Source organism: Copadichromis virginalis, linkage group LG15 (genome assembly GCF_057382275.1).
Source record: "Copadichromis virginalis isolate Kocher_CV1m ecotype Utaka linkage group LG15, C_Virginalis_male_GT1.1, whole genome shotgun sequence".
NCBI lineage: Eukaryota > Metazoa > Chordata > Actinopteri > Cichliformes > Cichlidae > Copadichromis > Copadichromis virginalis.
Genome location: NC_140632.1, coordinates 33959459 through 33968397, shown reverse-complemented (window position 1 = coordinate 33968397; position 8939 = coordinate 33959459). Strand labels below are relative to the sequence as shown.

The following is an 8939-nucleotide window of genomic DNA, read 5'->3' as shown; positions in this document are numbered from 1 at the left end:
TAATGGACTTGGGTTTACATCATTATGAATGAAATGTGCTCTACTTGGAACCAGCCGGGGCCCCTCCCCTGTCAACAGGTTGTGTGTGAGACTTTAAATCATCAAACTGTAAATAATAAATTTTAAATTGTTATTAATCCCTTTACCCCTGGTCCTAAAGTGTATATTTATTTTCTTACTCTTCTTATATTTATTGTTTGTTTACTTGCACTGCTGTAACTGGAGCCTCGTCATCTCGTCTCTCTATATACTGGACTGTATGTGGCGGAGATGACAATAAAGTTTTTCTGTGGAGGAGACTTTTCCAGCAACAGCAACTTTTTTTTTTTTTGCCGATGCCCGTGATGCCGCCCCGGGCAACCACCCATCTATGTCACCCGTATCAAAAACTGCTACTGCCCTCACCAACCAAACATCACTGAAGCAGCAGCAAAAGAAGATCAAAACTACGCTCCACATTTGATAAACATCGTCATGAATTCCCTCTGACTTCTGCTGTTTGGCTCCCACCACGATAAAATCCCACTTCATGCACAGCTCTCTCTCTCTCTCTCTCTCTCTCTCTCTCTGTACTTCAAGAACAGTTTCCAATCTCAAATCTCTGTTTTCAGCATTATTCATTCACTTATTACCTACCAGTCTACCGTTGTTTGCAGCCTTGTTGGCCGCTCTTTTTTTTTTTCTTTTTACTTAAATGACCTCGGAAAAGAGAGTCTAATTTTTGTTGTTCAGTACTGAAGAAATTTAAACTTTTTAAAATCATGTAAAATTGCACAATGTGTTTGAGGTTATCTGCTATAAAAAGCATGCAGGCCAGGAAAATCTCCTTTTTCTGTGTTTTATCCTCAGTTACTCTGACACGAAGGCATCTTGTCATGGTCCGTGGCCCGGTGTCCAGGGAGCTGATGGGATGCCCACGCTCACAGGTGTGGCCGTCGACTCCACACCTGCATCCCATCCCAGGCGATCAGGTGGACCATTTAACCCAGCTCAGCCAGCTGCTCCACGCCAGTCCGTTAGTCACCTCTCAGCGGTAACAGCTTGGCGTGTTTGGAGCCCTCTCCTGCCTGTCTTCCTGCCTGCCTGGAGTTTTTGGATCACTACCGGCACTCGTCTCCTCTAATCACCTGGAACTTCCCCGCGGACCCTCACCCCTCCCTCCAGTTCCCACAGCCCCATCTGGACCGTAAGATTCATTCTCTACCCACGTATGCTGTTATTTCTCCGTTCCCCAGTAACCCTCTTCCTCTTTCTGTTGCAGCCTCCCACAGTCCCGATTACGGCGTTCCTGAGTTATTTCCCGGTCCCTTGGTTTTCTAGTTACCTGTCGTGTTTTCCTTTGACCCTTCCGGGACGCCCTTAGTTAAAATAAAGTTCTTTTGCGTGCACCTTGGCGTGTTGTCTCTGCTTCTGGGTCCAGCTTGTGTGCTGAACTACGGTTCATGACACATCTGCTTTGATGCTCACACCTCTGATGAAGTTTCACATATATCAGTACTTAAAAATGATCAGAATTATAATATTTCTGACTATCTGAGGCAAAATTGAATCGAATTGGGACCTTGTGAATCGGAATCAAATGGATTTTAGAAATGAGTGATGACACCCAGTCCTAGTGAATAGCCTAGGCCTGACAGAAGTGGATGTAGCTGTGGGTAATAAGAAAAGATGAAAAGAACTATTGATAATTTTCTTGTTAAGTTAAGGCCTGATCCATCTGAAATTCATAGCCAGTGCTCTGACACGGAGCCATCAACCTGTTTGCTGCAGCAGGCAGCAGCAAACAGGTTGTCAGAGGAGGCTGAGATGATGATTAAGTTTAACATTGTCTACAATATTGCCAAAGAGTGCCAAAGGACTTTAAGCACAAGCACTTTTTCAGTAACTTATCTTTCTTGTAGAAATGTGCTCCAAACAAAGAACCTTGTGTTGACAAGATTGTTAGTTAATCATTTACAAATTAATAGTGTCTGTATAGACACAATTTCCCCCCCAAAAAAGTGCACATGTAAAACTGCGGTTTTATGCGATGCAGTTGAAAAATTTGAGTGCGCCTAAGAAAAAAAGTTAGGCGCACCAGTTCAACCGTGGCAAAAAGTTAGTCTAGAACCCTGCCTACTTAGCATAACTAAGGGAGGATTCAGGGTCACCTGATCCAGCCCTAACTATATGCTTTAGCTTTAGAAGGTTTGAAGCCAAATCTTAAAAGTAGAGATAGTGTCTGTCTCCTGAATCCAAACTGGAAGCTGGTTCTATAAAAGAGGGGCCTGAAAACTGAACCCTCTCCCTCCCATTCTACTTTCAAATACTCTAGGAAGCCAGCAACAAGAGCCTAAAAAAACTAAATTGTAACCAAGTATGGAAGCACTGAGACACTGTGGGTGTCAGGCTGGGCAGAAATAAGACTCCATCATGTTACACAAAGTATTTCCAAACATCTGTAATTGTTAACTATGATTGCAAATTTCCATGTCTTGCCAGGGCCTGCTGAGAATTTGAAGAACAATTTGTTAAATGTACAGCTGTTGCGCAAAGGTGTTATAAATGCTGTGACGCTCAAGATTATGATCTACAGGATATTAACTGATAAAAGTGAGCTTAAGATTCTGTATAATCAGTGTTCGTATAGTGTGCCTTGCTGTTTTGCAGTCTTAAGGATTAAAGTCCTAAGGATTAATTTTTACTACACTGCAGTTCAGTTGTCATAAGTGATGGATGGAAGGAATTTTTCTGCAGTCACAGAAATATTAAACAGGGAGGAAGAAAGCAGTTTCACTGGATCACAACAGTAAAATATGGGAAAATAAGATGCATTTCATTTAAATGTGGGGCAGGTTTATTTAGTGAGGCAAATTTTGTGATGTCACAATTACAGTGTGATTCACTAATGATTTATTTACAAAGACGCAGCCAGTTCAGTAATAACCAGCATTCTCCCAAGAGAAGGACTCAAAACTCATGAGAAGGGAGCGTGAGCACTGTAGGCCTGCTAACCAAAATATTCCAGTGTAAATGTAGGCTTCTCTCTGAAAAACGTGAGGCAGTTCAGATCACTGAGGAGGCTGAAGGAAAATTAATATGCTTCTGATATAAGAAATAACTCTTCAGATAGAAATTGACAAGCACTGTGAAAGTGCAAAATCCATAGTTCTGAGGACTGAGACTCAGGTGGAGCTCAGGAGAGCTGCATTAATACAAACTGTTCCACCATATCAAATTGGGCCCATATCAAATTGATGGCTGCAGTTATAGCCACACATATAGTAATATCTACCAAACATCACAGTGCTACAATAGAGACTTATACATAACACTACACTTATATTTTGCTTTCTTTAAAAATAGCCTTTACTTTACAGAGTGATGAAGGTGGTTTTGGTTTAGAATTGATTTATACAATCACACAATACTGTATTCCATAGGTGTCAAACTCTGGCCCCAGACTAATTATATTTGGCCCGCGAAGCCATACCAAATTACTATTAGAGCTGGCCTACTGGTATTATATAGCTAATATATATATTGTTTAGTATTAAGCTTTGCTTGTTCCATATTCAGTTTTTCAGCTAAACTTGTTTGAGTCCATAAGAAAAGATTCATTCTTATATCTGGAGGAAGATTTTTTTTTCAATAAATATTAAAGTTAGTCCACGACTTTGTTCCAGTTTTGAATTTTGGCCCACTGTGTATTTGAGTTTGACACCCCTGCTGTATTCTATAAATAAGTGTGCACACTTTAATTTACACTGTTACACTTAATGTAATCTTCCTCTGTTTTCTGAGTTACCTTAGTGGCAGCTGCTCCAGTTCCTTGGCTGATGAACTAAGAATCTATATAAAGACCAACAAATTAGGTCATACCACAACTGTATCGTGGAGAGGAGGGGAGGGGGGGGGGGGGGGGTAATGATATTTGCTATGTTACTTTCAGTAAGGTTTTTTTTTGTGTCTTTGTGGGCTCTTTTTGAATTATTTTCAAAACACTCAAATCATTACAAATTATATATTTAAAGTAGCTTATCTCAAAACAAATGGTAACATGTAAATGTTGACATTATGTGTACACTGTTTTATTGTAAATACATTTTGCTAAACAGTGTTTAGTGCAGTGGTACTAATATGTGTTGTCATTGAAATCTGTAAATAAATTCATAAAACAGTGATGCTAATAGTGCTTGTAACTGATTTTGTCTTATACAATGAATATGTAGCGTCTATAGAAGAACAATTAATATTTTTTAAATATGTGATTATAAATGTTTTTACTAATAACACAACAAAATTAATTAAAGTACATATGTGATCCAAAAAACACCTGTGGGACAGGTTTATGTAGTTCTTATGCTGACAGTCGGTTTAAATTCTTCTTATTATTATTAGAAATTATTAAAACTGAAAATGATTATTCTGTACAAAAAGGTCCCCATCAGTGCTATATGGGTGCTGCTGTTAATGAGCTCAGAAAAACAGGCATACATCTTATTTTTTTTAATAAAAGTATATTAAAATCAATGTTTTAAAAAAAATAAGGCTTAAGCAGCTTGTGACATGGTTAACTTTTAATATCTACCAGAGGGCGTAAAAATATTATTGAAAAAAAGAAGGCAGGGTGTTGGGAAAGCAGCTAGTTAAACTTATCATGCAAATGCTAATGCTAACTCTGTTTCCACACAAAGTGTGGCTCATAACTGATCTCAGAGCAGAACTAGTGGCAGTTTGTCTTAGATGCTAATCCCCTGTTACAATCACTGGCTGCAGCCACAAAATGGCACTGATGTAAAGGATAGATGAATATAGGTGAAATATCCCAATGGCAGAAGGCTTTGTGAGATGGAAGGAGATGGAAGGACAGAGAGAGACTTTGGTGTATTTGAAGCCATGACAAGGCAAATGTTGTTTGCCTTGCTTGACCTGACAGAGACCCTGTAGGTCAAGCAATGCTAACCGCGATGAACCCAAAAATCTCAAAACTGACCCTCAGCTTTTGTTTTGTTACTTCAGTTCAATTGTGTTTTGATTGTGTTAATCGGGCTGCTGAGGTCTTCAGCCCATCAGTAGGTTAGTCAATTCCAAGACTTCCAATCCGTTTGATCGACTCCTTTGTATCCTCCCACACTTCCAGAATCCAGCGTTGGGATTGGATGTTGGCTGCCTGTCAGGAAGAAAGAGATGCTATGCTGAGGCCGAAAACTCAGACAGAACCAGGACACGGACGATGTTGGAATATCTTAACTGGGGGATTTTAAAGTGTGTTGGGAACTCGGAGCGATTTGAAAGTTGCTGAGCTTGAGCGGAGCAGCGACACCGGGTCTCCGTGTTCCCGCTGCGGACCGTCGCGGCTGTTCGCCTCTTGCCTGCTGCTCTCACAAACGCGAAGCCGGCGCTGTTTTAATGAGACTGGAACTGCCGTGTTTTCGACGCAGCACAGACCGGTGTGAGATTAAGTCTTTATTTAGCCCGAAGCAAACGGAAAGGCTCAGATGTCGTCGCTGGTAGCCGGGGCTAATAGCCGAGGCTGCTGGGCCACATAAATATCCCGAGAAAATCCCAACCTGATGGAGCGAGTGAGCGACGGAGCACGGGCTTATTTTGCGCCAGAAGGACCGTTATGACTGAGCTGCAGGCTCAGTTCTCTTTTTGAAAAGCGCCACGGGGTTCAGTGCTGGGTATTGATTTGATCGAGGGCTCATAAAAGCAGTATTTGGAGGTTCTCTGCATCAGGTGAGTGTGACATTATTCACCAATGACTATCACGGTCACGCTAACAACCCTGGTATTTATGCCACGATCTGTTTCGCTTGTTATAACCTTTAAAGTCCTTGTGCTTACATTTCTATAAGGCCCTTTTTCATACGGTCATTAAGCATGTGTACAGCGCAGCGGATTTACTGTGTGCCGTCCTCCCATACAAAAACTGGGGCATTTTCCTCTAAGTCAGTCTTAAATATTGGAAGGAGATGGTAAACGGTTCAAGTTCAGTCCCCTCTCCTAAAAAGTGTTTTTAATCTTACTGAGAGCTGCGAAAACAACGCCAACAACCTTTACTTTGCCATGTTTTCAGATATGCTAATTCTTGCTTCCCAGTCCTCGGGTGATGGCACTGAGCACACAGACAGCCGTACGTCAGCTGCCTAGCTCAGCGGCAACAGTTGCACGCAGGAATACGGTCATGGTGGGGAAAAGCTCGTTGAATGGTAGCATGGGCTTGGTAGTCCGTGGGCAGGTGCTGACTGACAGTCTACCTGCACGTTTTGTCAGATGTGGGCAGTGTCAGAAATGTGCAGCGCAACCAGTTACCGTGAAGAAGATCCAAGTTCTAACCAATGACCTAACAGCTCCCCCAAATGAAGCCAAAAAGTCTCTATCGCCCCCTGGTGTCTGGCTACAGTATAGGTCACAAACCCCGCCTCTTCCATTTTAGAAGGTGGGACTGGGGTAAACCAAAAACAAAAATTCTCCTCAGATAATTTTTTCCAAGGATGTGCTTTCGGCCATTATTAGTAGTTCGCGTCATGCTGATTCGTGTTCAAGGGGTTTCCCTTCTCATAACTCTGATTCTAATTACAACTATAATACTGTTCAATTTGGTCATCTTAACAGCTCTGAAAAACAGCTGCAATCACGGAGAAACTTGCCTATCTCTGTTCGAGAATGGCAGATGAATCCGTGGATGCTGAGAGGAGGGCAAGCGTTTACTTTACAAAACCATGACTGACTGTGTCATAGTGACAGCATGAGATGATCAACAGAAGGACCTGAGGTCCTGCTGCACTTTTTTGGTAAGTTAAATGTGTGTTTGTAAGCTAATCAGTAAAGTCCTTAGCTAGCTAGCTAAGCTTACAGTTGGCTTTTGGGTAAAGCTGTGCTCATTAGCTAATCCGTGCACATGAATGAATTTACCTTGACTAAAGAAATCACTGTTACCGTATGCTACCCGTACATACGGGTGTGTGAGGACATGGATCGGTTTTATTTCAGATTTCAGAGATAAACTTCACATTTGACAGTTTGTTATGAGTCTTTTCTCATTGTGATTACAGGAGCTGCCCTCAAATTCAGACCTCAGCACTACCCAGTAACATCATCCTGTATGTTCACTCTTAATGCAGAATACACTTAATTTAATATTGGAGTAAATTAGCAATAACTCCAGATGTAACTAATGGAATAAAGTACAAAGTCTAAAGTACCATGTTATGTACTGTTAGTGAATGCTGCAGCTGTTTTACTGAGAAAATTAAAGAGAAAACATCAGGTCATCAATATACAATGAGCATAAACAGTAAGTTTGGTGTTTAAGAACGCTGCTGATCTCAGATCTGCACAGCTTTTGCTTTTAACAATGAATGTCTTCAGCTACATGAAGAGGACATTAAATAAAACCTGGTGAAAGGTCATAAGTTGTCACTTGTATGTTGAACTAAAACCTTTAACCTGGAATTCTACCCAACTGTGTTTTGCCAATAGCAAATCATTATAATTCATACCAGAGTACCCAGAGGGGATAATGTATATTTCTAATGTATAACTTTCTACAGGAGTGAATATATCATTGTTATGTAAAAGTCCAGAGCCTCTAAGCTTGGCTGAGGATGTGAGTACGTCTAATATCACACAATGCAAAGTTCGCTGTCCCACTGTTCATGAAATGCTGGGTTTGTCCATCTTCTGGGGCGGGCCTACAGTGGAGAAAGAAAAGTTTTCCTCTGAGTGTGATGCTGGTGAAGATTATGAGTCCTCCCTCTTTTTAATTATAGCGACATGATTGTGCAACATGTAGAGAGCTGCTGTTTTAAAAACCATGACAGCTGTCCATGGCAGCCACTGCCTCTACTTTATACATTACATTTTTAATTTTTGTTTAATCTTTCATGTTGTTTTTTTTTTTTGGTTGTTGTTTTTCCCCCCTGTTGTTTCTCCCACTCCTGCTAAACTCTGGCTGTTTCTCAATACTATGCAAGTCTGTACTCACGTTCTCGCTAGTCCGTACTTTGTAAGTTCATCGTCATTCCACAATTGGAATGGTAGTATACTTGATGACATCTCAGCTCCAGGGTTTTAACTGCCATCCCCTCTTAATTTAACTGTGATTAATATTTGCAATTGAAAAGACGCATGATGTAGTAGATTTCTTTATGAAAAAACAAATAATTTAAATAAGTATTTTAAGCATTTTGGCCAAATTTGCTTTTACTTTTATCTGTTTCATAATGTCTAAGCTTAATACAGTTGAGCACAATCACTTCATGACAAAAACTCAAGTTTAATCTCTCTTAATAAGCTATGCTGCTTATTGAATAAAAACAAACAGATGAGATATTAGAATGCTTTTATTTTAGTAGACACTCAAGACCTACAATAGTCTGCTGGGGTTCGGAAGAGAATTGAACAAATATTTAAAACATAATTTGATCATTTCTGGAGCAGTCTTCAGGATCTCCATATATTAACATCCTGTTTCTGTTTCCTGTTTCCTTCTGAATTAAAATATTTTTAATGTTAGCGTTTGATGTTTAGTAAAGACTCTGGGTTCATGATTCCCTATAAACTTTTACTGTGTGTAACTGTGGAGACCTTACATGCAAGCAGCTCGACTCCAGGGGTGGGAACCTGGTCCTGTGTTAGCCATTTTTAATTGCGTGCATGGACTTCAAATATGTATGGGAAACCCCCACTATTCAGCAACACTAGTCAGATGTTCTACAATCTCTTTCTTTAGCTTATGTCTGACTAACAACAACATCCATCCATCCATCTTCATCCGCTTTATCCGAGGCCGGGTCGCGGGGGCAGCAGCCTAAGCAAAGAGGCCCAGACCTCCCTCTCCCCAGCCACCTCCTCCAGCTTATCCGGGGGAATACCAAGGCGTTCCCAGGCCAGCCGAGAGATATAATCTCTCCTGCGTGTCCTGGGTCTGCCCCGGGGCCTCCTCCCGGTGG

At 41.0% G+C, this 8939-nt stretch overlaps 1 protein-coding gene across 4 annotated transcripts in view; it reads left to right on the top strand.

The window, feature by feature from the left end:
- The first annotated feature begins 5126 nt into the window (after window positions 1–5126).
- The window catches only part of large1 (LARGE xylosyl- and glucuronyltransferase 1), a 69481-nt gene continuing 65668 nt past the window's right edge, over window positions 5127–8939 (top strand). For 2 of the 4 annotated variants that reach the window (XM_085433035.1, XM_085433032.1), the window contains exon 1: window positions 5127–5721. The gene's annotated coding sequence lies outside the window, so the exon portion shown is untranslated. Of the gene's footprint in view, window positions 5722–6296; window positions 6780–7040; window positions 7089–8939 lie in introns of those variants that run through there. The other 2 variants (XM_085433034.1, XM_085433033.1) reach the window with 2 other exon arrangements.